Source organism: Periplaneta americana, chromosome 17 (genome assembly GCF_040183065.1).
Source record: "Periplaneta americana isolate PAMFEO1 chromosome 17, P.americana_PAMFEO1_priV1, whole genome shotgun sequence".
In the NCBI taxonomy this organism is placed as follows: domain Eukaryota; kingdom Metazoa; phylum Arthropoda; class Insecta; order Blattodea; family Blattidae; genus Periplaneta; species Periplaneta americana.
The window spans coordinates 32043321-32057774 of NC_091133.1; positions in this window are offsets into that span (position 1 = coordinate 32043321).

Here is a 14454-nt window from a genome sequence, read left to right on the forward strand (position 1 = left end):
CATAATTTTATTTTTACTGTTTTCTGCGATGATGTCTATAAAGTATCGACATATCTACCTATGTCCCTGTTAAAATTGATATAGATATTGTGCATGCTTACTTATGAAAATCGTACTCTCAGTTATAGGCCTAATAAGAACTTTTGTTGTAATCCCTATGATATATCTTTTCAAATTTATGTCCTTTAAACTGGAGATTTTCACTCAAATACGATAAATTTAGGAAAACTAATGGACTGAAATGTGAACAGACTTCACAGAGCAAAGTATCTACTATCCCTCTATACATTTTTTTTTTCGAGGAATTACACATGAAGAGTCCACTGCAAGAATGATGGATGTCACTTTCTTGTCGAAAATGAACCAAGACTGTCAATGCATAGCTTAAGACATAATAGAATGTACATAGAGAGTTATATGACATTAACATTGATAGTCATTGTCTAGTAATGATCGGAAAATCTCAGTTATGCTTTAAGCGCTAAGCATTTCAAACTTTCAATTGCTTCTCCTGAAAAATGTATTCCAAATGACATCCATCATTCTTGCAGTGGACTCTTCACATTTTAAGGTTCTTTAATGTCCGATTTCATATGGAATGTTCCGTGTATGAAATTCTGCAGGTAGTTCGACATGCAATAAAAGAATTTCTCACTAGTAAAGAATGCCACATTACGAATCGAAGGGCGCATCCTCTCGTGACTGTGGCAATGAGTCTTAACGTATTGAACCATGATGGAGGCGAAATATGTTCAAGTTGCTGTTGCCGTTCATCCTCGCACTTTACAACTTCTTCCTGTCGAAGAAGATAAGGCAGGATAATTCATTACACAGACAGGAAAAACCGACCTGTTGTCGAGTTGCGTAGCGGAAGGCGATGTTAGTAGAATATTAAATCTTATTTTTTGAGATCAAACGAGAATTTTCACTGCGAGGACGTGCTTCATTTGTCTTTTATATATAATTATGAAGAACATTTCAACATGGAATTGAAAGTACTTTTCTGGAGTCTACTGACACATTTAACCGCGAAGAGAATTCTTTCTTTGCCTCGCCTAGAGGAAGGTAATTACTAAAGCCCGGATTTCTAAGCAAAATGCATATTCTTTTCCACACTTTTAAAAGTAAGCAGAAAGGTTATACTTCATAAGACACACCTAGATAAGCAGTTTAACTTGTTTGTTAGTGATTATAAATGCTTATTTCGCAGGAAAACGTTTTTTTTTACTTATTTTACGATTTTTAATTAAAACAGCGTATTTTATCCAAAACTGAAATTTTAAAAATGCATATTTCACTCCTAGCCGTCATTTATCACATATTCCCTTTCATTTATTGGCTAATAAAAATAATTAACTTCAGTCGAATGCGTAAGAAAGCAATGCTAGGATATGACCCAGGATGTTGTGAAACAACAACAAACCTTGGGATTCCCCGCCAAGCTTTTGCGAATACTCAGATCAATCGGTTATCGCGTTATCGGAATGACGTCATGTGCATGGATAAAGAATCTCCGAGTTCCAAGCTTCAGTGTGCAAGTTATGCAACACGCGTTGATTCAGTAAGGTGTTTGTGATTGCTCGCTGTTGTAGTTCAGGAATGCCACTCACAGAAACCTCTCAATCAGCATTCTTACGCAAATGCGTAAATTAGTTAGGAATTAATATTTTCAGTGAGGACGGCAGTGTCTTATTTTGTTTGATGTGTGAAAAGAGTGTTTCTGCGAAGAAAAAATATGACATTGTGCAGCATATTAATCAATGAGGCATAAGAAGAGGTTTAAGAATAAATCTAAGTTAAACCAGCAACTGATTAAAAGCAATGTGGGTAAACAATCGAGTTCTAGTGATACATTTTTCAAAGACTTGTGTTTAGCATTAGCGGGTTCCGACATTCCGTCGAAAGAACATTTTCACTGTACAAATCATTCTTGACTGACAGACGCAGGAGCTTCACACAGGAAAATCTCAAGATGATCTTTCTTGTATAGCTACTGCAACAGCCTTCAATAAGGTTAGAGTTCTACGAAACAAGTAATATATCATAGTTCCGTCTATACGTTTTTGCTTATTTTGATGCTTATTGTCACCATTTTTCGTGCTTATTTTACTGTTTCCGTGTATTCGTATTTGCTTATATTGGTGCTTATTTTCACCATTTTTCGTGCTTATTTGCTTGCTTATTTTACTGTTTGATTTTACTTAGAAATCCGGGCTTTAATAATTACATTAGATCTAGTCTACATTATGATATCACAGCGTAATATGCTGAGAGCTTAATGGAAAACTCGTTCACGATGATAATGCCACGTACAATTTCCGTAAAGCAAAGTCATTTAAATAGAAATGCAGTATATAGGCTATCTGTTGGGAGAGAAGTGTTTCTGCTGCTCCCGTAATGAAGGTTATTTCAGTGTGGACTTCGTTGGAGACCAAGGGCAAAATTTAACTATAAAGACAGTGTATTCTTTGACAGAAGTAGCAGAAGGGGATTTTAAAGGATATTAGAGTCTAATAATACATTTCAGTGCTACGATTGCTTCGTTTATCTCACGAAACGAAACGTGATTTCAGAAGAATTACAGAATTTATAGGCGAAGATCCTAATAGGAAATGTAATCCTGAGAAAATTGCTTCTGTTATTCAATTTCCTCAGACGAGAACATTTTACTCATTATCAAAAAATATGTAGAGATCGTTTTATTTGCTAGCAGGAATATTTTCCAAGAGTTTGGGGCTGAAGTCACTGAGGCAACCAGATTATAGGCCCTAAATATTATGCATTATGATATAAGTCATTTCATAGTAACAAAAGCATATATTCTTAAAGAAATATGAATATACTGCATCTATGGTGCGCGTCAAAAAGGACACAGGTCATAAATTGAAAGTTTTCCGCAGAGCAAAACTAATTTTGAAATGAGGACCAATATAATAATGGTGGCCTGAAATTCTGATGTTTTGTATCATTATTGAATGAGATAGACCCTTTATACCGTTTGAAGGAGTACAATTTCTGTATTCACATGAAAGTAACAACTCAAAACCACTAATTTCTGATTTACGATCATTTTACCGCGTAACGCAAAATGATTGTGCAAGCCTGAATGGTAACAAGACCGGAACTGGAACCTTCCTCCCTCGAAAATCTAACAAATTATAAAACAATGGAAATGAAAACTTCGATGAAAGAGAGAATGCCATTAAGGATATTCGTCAACAAGCAATGATGTGCCGCATATAATAAGAAAAAAAAAATGAAATGAAAATAGTGACAGCGGATTCATCGAATACCTGTAAAAGGGTGAAACGTTTATATTGTTCGTGATTGTTATTGTGAGCATGGTTGGGATTATAAGGACGTTTGGAATTTGAAATAAATGTTTGTTATTTTTTTTAATTTCTGTTTTTATACACAACGCAATTGATACTTGATAGTCACTCACACATCAAAATGAATCCAACTTTTAGTTTGCAGTTGTAAGATATATGTCATTAGAGATAACTGGCTTCATTTGGAAACTAATACAACAGTTAAGTAATTAAAAATTGAGACACTTCCTAGAACAACAACTTATCGTACGTTACGTACTTTTTCCGTTTACAGCACTTATATTGATTCTTTAACAACACATTTCCCTGCTGACAAAATAATTTTTCTCTCAAAAAAACACAGCGGCCTCTAGAAACATTTGAATGTCGTTCTGCGTAATACTATTATACCAGATCTCAAATGTCTGATACTCTGTATCTCAAATTCAATATTTTTTAGTTAAGTTCTTGTTATAGAGAACGTCTCAATTTATTATATTATTGGTTATTAATGAAGAAAAATTTGTTCCGGTGCCGGGGATCCAAAAAAGACCTTCAGTTCTACACACTGGGTGCTTTCACCACTGAGCTACGCTCAATCCACAGCACCGGTTCGAATCTTTCTTCTTTGGTATTTTCCCTTACTTCGATCTCATAGCTGGCCTTCTATGCCCAAGGTTACGGGTTCGATCCCGGGCCAGGTCGATGGCGTTTAAGTGTGCTTAAGTGCGACAGGCTCATGTCAGTAGATTTACTGGCATGTAAAAGAACTCCTGCGGGACAAAATTTCGGCACATCTGGCGACGCTGACATAACCTCTGCAGTTGCGAGCGTCGTTAAATAAAACATAGCAACATCGATCCCATGGCCTGAGTGAATATTTCTCCATTAATAATTAACCAACGGTAACCATAATAACAGATAATTCTGTGGGGAGGAGAGAAAAACGTATATCATTCGCCCAACAGTGCATATATACTATGGAGTCACCACCACTAAGTCACTCGAATGAGTGCGCTCCTTGTGTAATGACTGTTGTATTATTACATGTGTCTGTATATGTATATGTCGAATATGGATTAAGGTCACTAAGGGAAAAATACCACAGGAGAAAGATTCGATCCGATGCAGTGGATTGAGCCTCGACGTAGCTCAGTGGTTAGAGCGCCCATTGCACAGAACTCAGGGTCCCATATTTGATCCCCGGCGCCGGAGAGAATTTTTCTCCATTAACAACCAATGTTAACCATAACAAATAATTCCGTAGGACCAAAAAAAATCCTTTATGTACATTATCGTACCATGTTAAATTAACTATTTCTGCCTTTGCAATGCCCGCATCATCCCCAGTTGTGTACGAAAAATTATTTTTTGTTAAATCCAGTTTAATATTTCGTTAAGCTTTTACACGTTAAAGAAAAGTTTTGCATGAATCTTTTCAAAGCCCATCTGACATTGACATCACAGAACTACAGCAATAAATTTTAATGCGGGAAAGTGAACGACAGGAATAATAAAATATTATCTAACTTTTATTTCAAATCCAAACTATCGTTATAAACCCTAACATGTTCACAATAACAACCACGAACAACAGGCAAAAACGTTACACACAATTATAAGGGTTCGAGGAATCTCCTGTTACTATTTAACACGGCCATCCTTATATAAAGTGTAAATAACTAGAACAAAAAAGTATCAAAATATATTATGCATTTACTAATTAATAAGCCAACGTTATTGTTAGAGTTATTTAATATAAAGACACGACATCCCAGATGCCTATGTGGTTTCTTTCGGGAAATGTTGCGATGCACATAACCACTTAAAATATAAAAAAAATGAGAATGGATCCGCCAACATAGTAAATATAGGTTACGCATTTCATCTGATTACCCTTAAAATATAACACATTTAATGTGAATGAATTCGTCAACATTGTAAATATAGACAAGGTTACGCATTTCATCTGATTTTATCCTTAAAATATAAAAACAATTAATTGGAATGAATCTGCCAACATAGTAAATATAGACTAGATTGCGCATTTCACCCGATTGCCCTTAAAATATAAAAATAATTAATGGGATTGAATCCGCCAACATAGTAAATATAGACTAGGTTGCGCATTTCACCTGATTTCCCTTAAAATATCAAACTAATTAATCGGATTGAATCCGCCAACATAGTACAGTAAATATAGAATAGGTTGCGCATTTCACCTGATTTCCCTTAAAATATAAAAATAATTAATCGGATTGAATCCGCCAACATAATACAGTAAATATAGACTAGGTTACGCATTTCATCTGATTACACTTAAAATGTAGAAACAATATTAATGAGAATGAATACGCCAACATATTAAATATAGATTACTCAATTCATCTTATTATTGTTATAGGCTTAGGAAATGTTGCGAGATATAGAATCGATTCGCTAATACAATAAGCATAGGTCCACCGCGGTGAAGTAACGGTTATCATGTCTGACCGTGAGACGAGCGGGTCTAGGTTAAAATCCTGGTTGGAACAAGTTACCTGGTTGAGATTTTCCCGGTTTTTCCTCAACACATTAAGGACAAATGCTGTGCAAGTTTCGACGCTCGATCCGGGACTCATTTATCTGGCATTCGCTAGATAAAAATGGAAGTTGATAAAACGTCGTAAAACAACCGATAATTAAATAGTAGGCATAGGTTGCACACTCCATTTGATCAGTGCTGTATTAGAAGCATAATAATGGGCAAATGAAGATTTTGCGGGTGGTTATCGACTCATCTCCCACAAAGGGCAATGTATTTTTTGTTGCTATCCTCCTCGAGTTCCGACGAAGTTGAGGAAGTTACATGTTAATGGCGTGTGGGAAAATATCCGAGATAATATCAAAATTGCAGCTAATCAGAGCATAGGATATTATGAAACTAAGAAAAAGAAACCGTGGTTTGATGAAGATTGTTACATGGTAATAGAAAGAAGGAAACAGGCAAAATTGAAATTCTTACAGGATCCAGTTGAGGCGAATAGAGGTAAATATTTCAATAAACGACGGAAAGCAAATCGCATACTTAGGAATAAAAAGAGAGATTACTTGAAGGTAAAATTGAATGAGGTAGAAACAAATAGTAAGAACAAAAACATTAGCGATTTATATAAGGGCATAAAGAAATTTAAGAACAGGTATCAGGCAAGGGTAAACGTGAACAAAGATGAGAATGGTGACTTCCTTGTAGACTCTCATTCAATCCTGAACAGATGGAAAAACTATTTTGGGCAATTACTAAATATACATAGGCCAAATATAAATGATCGGGACGAAATTGAAATACAAACTGCTCAGCCATTTATACTCGAACTCACACTTTCTGAAGTCGAAATTGCGATAGAAAATCTGAAAAAGTACAAGTCTCCAGGTATCGATCATATTCCAGCAGAATTAATATAAGAGGATTGAAGCGCGCTATCTAACGCAATTTATAAGCTTGTACTTGCTATTTTGGAAAAGGAAATTGTACCAGAACAATGGAAGGAGTCCATAATCGTACCTATCTTTAAGAAGGGGGACAACACTAACTGTAGTAACTTTCGAGGAATATCACTTTTGTTGACATCGTACAAAATTTTGTCCAATATTCTTTTGAGAAGATTAACTCCTTATATAATAATAATAATAATAATAATAATAATAATAATAATAATAATAATAATAAATAATAAGTAATAATAATTCTTTATTTATACTGGCAGAGTTAAGGCCATAGGACCTTCTCTTACACTCTACCGGGTCACAAAGTATACAAGCAGTGAAAATTTAACAAAAAGTTAAAGAACAGAATACTAACATATTACAAAAAAAAATAATAGTGTAATAAAATCGACACTAAACAACATTAAAATAATAACATAATAGAAAAAAAAAAGTAAAATACATTGGAATATAGTAAAAGCAACTCATTTAGTACAAATAGTTAATATGGAAAACTGTAATAGCATGGAGTAACAGTTAGCACCCTAACTGTGAAATGACCTGGCCCAGCTTCAAATTCTGGTTAGAAAAAGTAACCCGGTTGAGATTTATCCCGGGTTATTCCTCAGTCCAATAAGTGCAAATGCTGGGTAAATTTCGACGCTGAATCCTTGACTAATTTCCTGGCTTTATTACTTTAATTTCATTCTGACGCTAGATAACCTTACTAGTTCATGAAGCATGGTATAATAAACCTATTAAAAATATGAATAACAGGTGCGGAAAGCAATACCATTATTAGTCTTCTCATGTCGAATAATTAGTTCAGTTTGCTCAATCCTGGTTTCTCTGAACCACGTAGCAACGCAAATTCTAGAAAAATAGCCTATGTAGGTTTCGTGTCTATAATCTAAATTCAGAATTCGTTTTTATGAAATAATTCCAGGTATTACTAAGCTCGTATCTTCCTGGTATACGTCGCGCTCCGCAGTTGCTTACGTGATGTGAATTGTATTGCTGCGTGTATTACAAGATGATAGGATTATCATTTCTGAAAAATCTGGAGAAATGCATTTCCTAGTAAGAGGATTAACTACGAAATATCTCTCACTTACAAAACTTGAAAATTGTAGCAAACAAGATATCCTGTTCTAATATGAGCGTGACCCACTGCTAGCTCAACTGTGAGTGTCGGCTTTCCTCGCTTGAGACCGGAGCTAAAATCTCGGCGAATCGAAATTGAATTTGTGATGAACGAAGATTACGGACGATGGAGGTCCTTTAGCATTGCAATCATTCAGTCTATTGTGTGTACTAACCCTCTGAATAGCAGTAGCAGTAGACTAGTAATAGTGGTGGCAGTAGTAAATGATAGTGGTAGTAATAACAGTAGCAGCAGCAATATTAGCAGCAGCGGTTGTAATAGTAGTAGCATTAATTGCATCAGTAACAGTAGGGTTACCAAATTTTACTTTTTCCGTAGTCTTAAATTTTTTGCCTTAAAATAAGTCTTCCGTAAAGTGAGGGTTTATTATTTTGAATATGGAGTCTATTAGACATACAGTATATGCAGATATACATTCATATAATGCTATAAAGTTTAAGTGATCAAATGTAAGAAACAGCCTCTAAATGTTACATTGACTGGAGTAAAGCTGAACTACAAGTAGCCGTATTTATCAATTTCAATTAGTCATACAGAAAATTTATCTTCGAAACTAAAAATAATACAACATTACTTCAGGCTACCAAATCATCTGTTAATATGACCGTTGCAACTATGCTTCGTGTTTTCCTAAGTATGAATGGTTCATTACACTTACATTGGAAAAATATAGAGGCCTAACATACAATTTTATAATGTTAAATGACTAAAATGTTCCGCGCCGTAGCGTCGTGGTCTAAAACATCCTGCCTAGGACTCGCGTTAGGGAATGTAAGCTGATTCGAATCCGCATGTAGGAAGAAAATGTCCCATGAAATTTTGGCCATTGTATGGAACCGATGCCCACCCAGGATCATGATGTACTTGGGGAGCTACGATAGGTAGCTAAATCCGATCAAGAAGACCAGCTATAACGGCTGGGGATATCATCGTCCTAACCACACGCTACCTCCATTCAGGTTGGATGATCGTCCACCTCTGATTCGTTATGTGGACGTGAGGACAGCAGCCAGATAGTTGTCTGGGCCCTTAAAGGCTGTAGCACCACAGATTATTATTATTATTATTATTATTATTATTATTAATATTATTATTATTATTAAATGTTGGCGGCCGGGTAGCTCAGTTGGTAGAGCAGCTGGCTACGGACTGGAAGGTCCGAGGTTCGATCCCAAGTGGCGACAGGATTTTTTCTCGTTGTCAAACTTACAGAACGGCCCTGAGGTTCACTCAGCCTCCTATAAAATTGAGTACCGGGTCTTTCCCGGGGGTAAAAGGCGGTCAGAGCGTGGTGCCGACCACACCACCTCATTCTAGTGCCGAGGTCATGGAAAACATGGAGCTCTACCTTCATGCCTCCCAAGTGCCTTCATGGCGTGTTACGGGGGATAACTTTACCTTTACCTTTTTATTATTATTATTATTATTATTATTATTATTATTATTATTATTATTATTATTAAATGTGTAAAACAGAGTGAAATAAGGTGATAACCAGGCTTCGAATTTTTGTCACACTGAACTTATCGAGAAATATAGCCTTGTACGGAGAGAGTTCAAATGTCTGGCGCTCATTACATAAGTGGCGGTGCAGTAGGCTTCAGGTGAATGTAAAGAATGGAGAGTATTATCACAACACTGCAACTTAATTTTTATGGTTTGCACAACCGAAACGTTTTGATAATCTTTAGCCTGAATATTTATGTTTTACATGAAGATCGTTTACTTTACTCTTTTGAACAGTTGTGTTTACCACGCCAATGATTACAAAATTAATAACCTGATAGTAAATATACAACAGGTGTTTTATACATATAAACAAACTATAATTGACACCCACTTATTCAAATAACTGCTATTACAATGACAAAAAGTATACATTCTGAGACTATGTAACTGAAACCTTTTCCACTCACGGACCGAAGAACGCGAAATCGATTATGTGCAATGTTCAAAACATACAGAGGTGAGCCTGCCTGGAGAGAAATAAAAAATAGGTTGCAGCCGCCAAATTACTCTTCAGGGAACGACCACTCATAAAAATTGAGGGAAAGAAGACAGAGGACGGACACTGGAAAGTTTTCTTTTCTCAATAGTACTATCAGGGACTGGAATGCTTTACCTGCAGACTTACTAAAAGCTTTACCAATAACCAGAAATGTATTTAAAAATAGGCTTAAGGACTTTACTAATAGCCGGTAGTATATTATACACACTACTTCAAGTGTGTAATTGATATCTTGCTATTTGAAGTGTTCTATCTATGACGAAGTGTGTTGTGTCAGTGAAGTGTGTAGTGTCAGTGAAGTCTATTGTGCAAGTGAAGTGTGTTGGTGTCAGTGAAGTGGCTGTGCAAAGTATTTGAACAGTGAAATGGTTAGAAGTGTTAGTGAAATCAGGTAGAATCAGTGCAGTGAGTGAGATGACAGCGAAATAAGTGTAGTGCCGAAAGGTACTTGTGCAGGTATGAACCTGACACACTCGTGGGTCTTAGTTCGAACTTAGGGTTAAGATACAAATTAGATTTACTTTAAATGTTATTTTAAGTGACCTTGCTTCATTAATTTAGGATGCTCCTTGTTATTATTATTATTTTATTATTATAATAATAATTATTATTAATTATTGTTTTTTATTAGTTGTGTTTATTATTAATTGTCATTATTGAGTGTAATTAGTTACCACTGCCACCGGGTATATACCCATTTACAGTGTGAATAAATACATACACATACATAGTTGTCAGTTATCATCTTTAAGCACAAATCGCTGAAAAACTGCGAATGGCCACAATTAGAACCTGCATCTCTTACAGCAAGAAACAATTGAAAATGTTCCGTATGTCTTTTACTGCCACAGTGAATTTGAACACCACGTCATTTTTCTACCTTCAGTTCCACTTGGCACACTACAGAATATGTTACCATGCCTTACAAGAAATAATAATTTCCAAATTCCAAAATAAACAACTGCACTGTAGACATTGGTGGCGCCATTTGCCTCCTGGCGCACCTTCTATATGACTGAATGGGATCACAATGAACTCATCGACAGAAGAACATACGTAACAACGTGCACTCATACATAACACAAGTCAAACTCATAGAGGTCTTGTAACCTGCTTGTGCTTTTTTTTTTTTTTGTTAGTAGGGAGGGAGGGAGGGAACATCCCACGCACTGCGACCTGAGGTCTATTGTATATATATGAGATGAGTTACGTGCCCATCGATCCTCTACGCGCACCGACCTAACCACTTGACCCCTTTAACGACCGGTCCCTACAGTCGACAGAGTCCATGTACCACTCCTGCTTCGGCAACCCCATCAAGGTTCCCTTAACGGTCCGAAGCGGAAGTCCTCTCCCGAGAAGGTCTGCCCTGAGTTCCGTCGCACAACCTATCCATCATCATATGAATTGCTTGTGTCTTTGACTGACTCATTAATCTACCAGGAGAAACTACTCCATCCAATATAGCTTTTGTGACAAACATCATACGAAGCTTAGTGATAACCTTACACCTTAAACTATTAAACAATCAATATTATAATTGTGCTACTAAATTCCTGAGAATTTAATATATTTTCCTTATTTTTGTGAAAATCTTCCTTATTTTCCTAAAACAAATGTGGCAATTCTAGAAAGCAGCAGTGGTAGTCGTAGCAATAGTAGCAGCAACAGCAGTCGGAGATGTAGACCTTGTAGTAATAGTAGTAGTAGTAGTAGTGCCGGTAATAGTAGTAGCGGTAGCTGCAGTCCTAATAGTAGCTGTAGTAGTAGTAGCAGTATTAATAGCAGTAGCAGAAGTAATAGCAGTAGTCGTGTCGGTAGTGGTAGTAGCGGTAGCTGAAGTGGTAATAGTAGCTGTATCAATAGTTGTAGTATTAATAGCAGTGGCAGGAGCAGTAGTGGCAGTGGTAGCGGCAGTAGTGGTAATAGTAGCGGAAATACTGGTAGTAGTATCAGTATTGACAGTATTAATAGCAGTAGTAGAAGTAGTATTAGTAGCAGTAGTGATAGTGGTAGCGGAAGTACCGGTAGTAGTATCAGTAGTGATAGTAGCAATAACTGTAGTTGTAATAGCAATAATGGTAGTAGCAGTAGTGGTAGTATTAACAACAGTAGCAGTAGCAGTGGTAAGTGGTAGTGGTAGTAGTAGTAATGGTAGGTGCAGTAACAGTAGTCGTAACAGTAGCAAAACCAGCAGTAGCATTTATTATTTAACGGCGTTTCTAAATAAAGCGATACTCAGCGGCCAAATTTGATCAAGAACGGGATTATTTTAAATGCAATAATTCTACGACACTGGCTCCACGACTTCCGCATGTGTCTTTCTATGAACGAAGAAGATAGATTGTCCTTAAGAAATCTGTCACCCTCGGCCAGGTGTGAAACTGCGAATCTCGAGCCCAACGGCTTCCACTGTAATCACTACACCACTGAGGATGATTGAGATATGAAAGACGGGGAGGAGATATTTATGTATATGCACGTCTTACCTCTGACTGATCCCGGCTGATATGTACATCTATTATCAGGCAGTACATCTCACTTGAAGATATGTGTCAGAGGAAGAACAATTTTGTTTGTGCACATCTGAAGTGTGACTAGTGTAATAATGTAGCTAATCGGCGATGTATGCTATGGAGGGGAAAGGAATTAGCCAGTGTATCTCATTATCTCCTGGCCTAGTTGCCTCATAAGTGGTGCCATATTGTGAGGTTCAGATCAGACTAAACAATAGGCTTGGTTGAGTGGAAGAGAAAGTCTTATGGCCTTAACTCTGCCAACGAAAATAAAACATTCTATTCTATTCTTGTCTTGTATTTTCGATTTTGACTTTTAGCTATTTATTCATAATGTGAAACTATGCCAAGTAAGTCAATATGATTCTCACAGCACTATTCCTGCTACTCTGTAGATTAGTGTCCCATGCTTGGCGGCATTATATAAAGTATTCACTAATTTACGTAAATATTTTATGTCCAGCCGAATGTCAATATTTGTGGTACTTCCTTATGATGCTCACGTTATTCTTCTACTTTATCATCATCACCATCACAACCACCGCCACAATAACCATCCTGTAAGAATTGTGCATATAGTTTCATCCTTGTTTGTGTTTGTTGAAATTTCTCCTCAGATGTTGCTGCAAACTTCACATCCATTTTGAGCATTTCACGCTCGTGGTTGTTCCCTCGCAGATTAACGTCATATAAATGTTTCTGCTTGCCTTTTAAAGCATCACTTCCACTTTGAAAATCGTACAGCAATGCGTTGCGATGTATTGTTCTGTTTAAAGTTGTTGACGTTACTTGATGGAGAGAATCTAGCCGTGTAACTCCCTGTGGCGTAACATTCAACTAAGTAACTCAATCTCCAAGTCTACAGAGGGAGAAATAACAAAATTTCTAAGTACGTCCACAACACGTGCCTGGCAGAAGGGTTTCATTACGAGATGGACAGCGGGAAAGTTCTATGTGCTTCAAAGTTTGAGCTCTTCACAATGCACGTCGTTGACTTAGTTTATGGAGTGCTACAAACACGAAGTTCGATATCTAAAGGCGTGTGTACGTGATAGGATTGAATTTAACAATCTACATAAGTAATTTCAGTATTTCATTCTCTCACTTATTCCTTCACTTTCAAGACTATATCTCCCTTCTCCTGTACTTCATCTTCCATCTCTCATCTTCCTTCTCCACTTTCGATATATCGAATTACATCTTCTGTCTGTCATCTTTCACATTTCACCTTCAAAATTTATACTTCATGTTCAATGATTAATTTTTAAATTGCGCATTTCTTCTGCTATTTCCCACATTCCAATTGCCTAATTCCACCCCATATCTTTGATCTCTTCATTCCAGCTGTCGTTTTCCATTTATCATCATCTTCCGATTTTAATTCTCTCATTTTCCAACTGCCAGTCCCCAAATTTCATCTGCAGTTTCTCATCTTCCACCTTCCATCTACCACTTTCCGTCTGCGGTGTACAATCTTACATCTGCTCCGTTCCACTGTATATCTACCATTTTTCAGCTCCTCTTCATCATAACTTAATAAAATACAATCTAGATGCTCATGTTCACTTGACTGACTATACTATATGACAGCTTTCTACTAATTATGCAAGACAGTTATATGTTTAAAACTATAATTATGCACCAACAGAAAATTGTGTAAATTTCTAAAGGGCGCCAAAAACAATTCTTGTATGGATTGAAATGTTAACTTACCTTAATTGCATTCCGCAAGAAATTTTCAAACTAAGTAAGTAAAATATCTATCTGCGATATCGTCACAGATGACACCGTTTAGCACATCCTAGTCTCCATGCAGGTCGGTTGGTCCAATCACCATCTTGCAGTACTCTTGCTATCATAGCCCGATTCACATTATCGAGGTTTTTCGTGGTCCGCTCAGTTTTCCTTCTTTGGATATGCAGATTCTTCAGCATATTGTAGGTCATCTATCATCCATCATTCTACAAATGTAACCATAACATCGTAAGA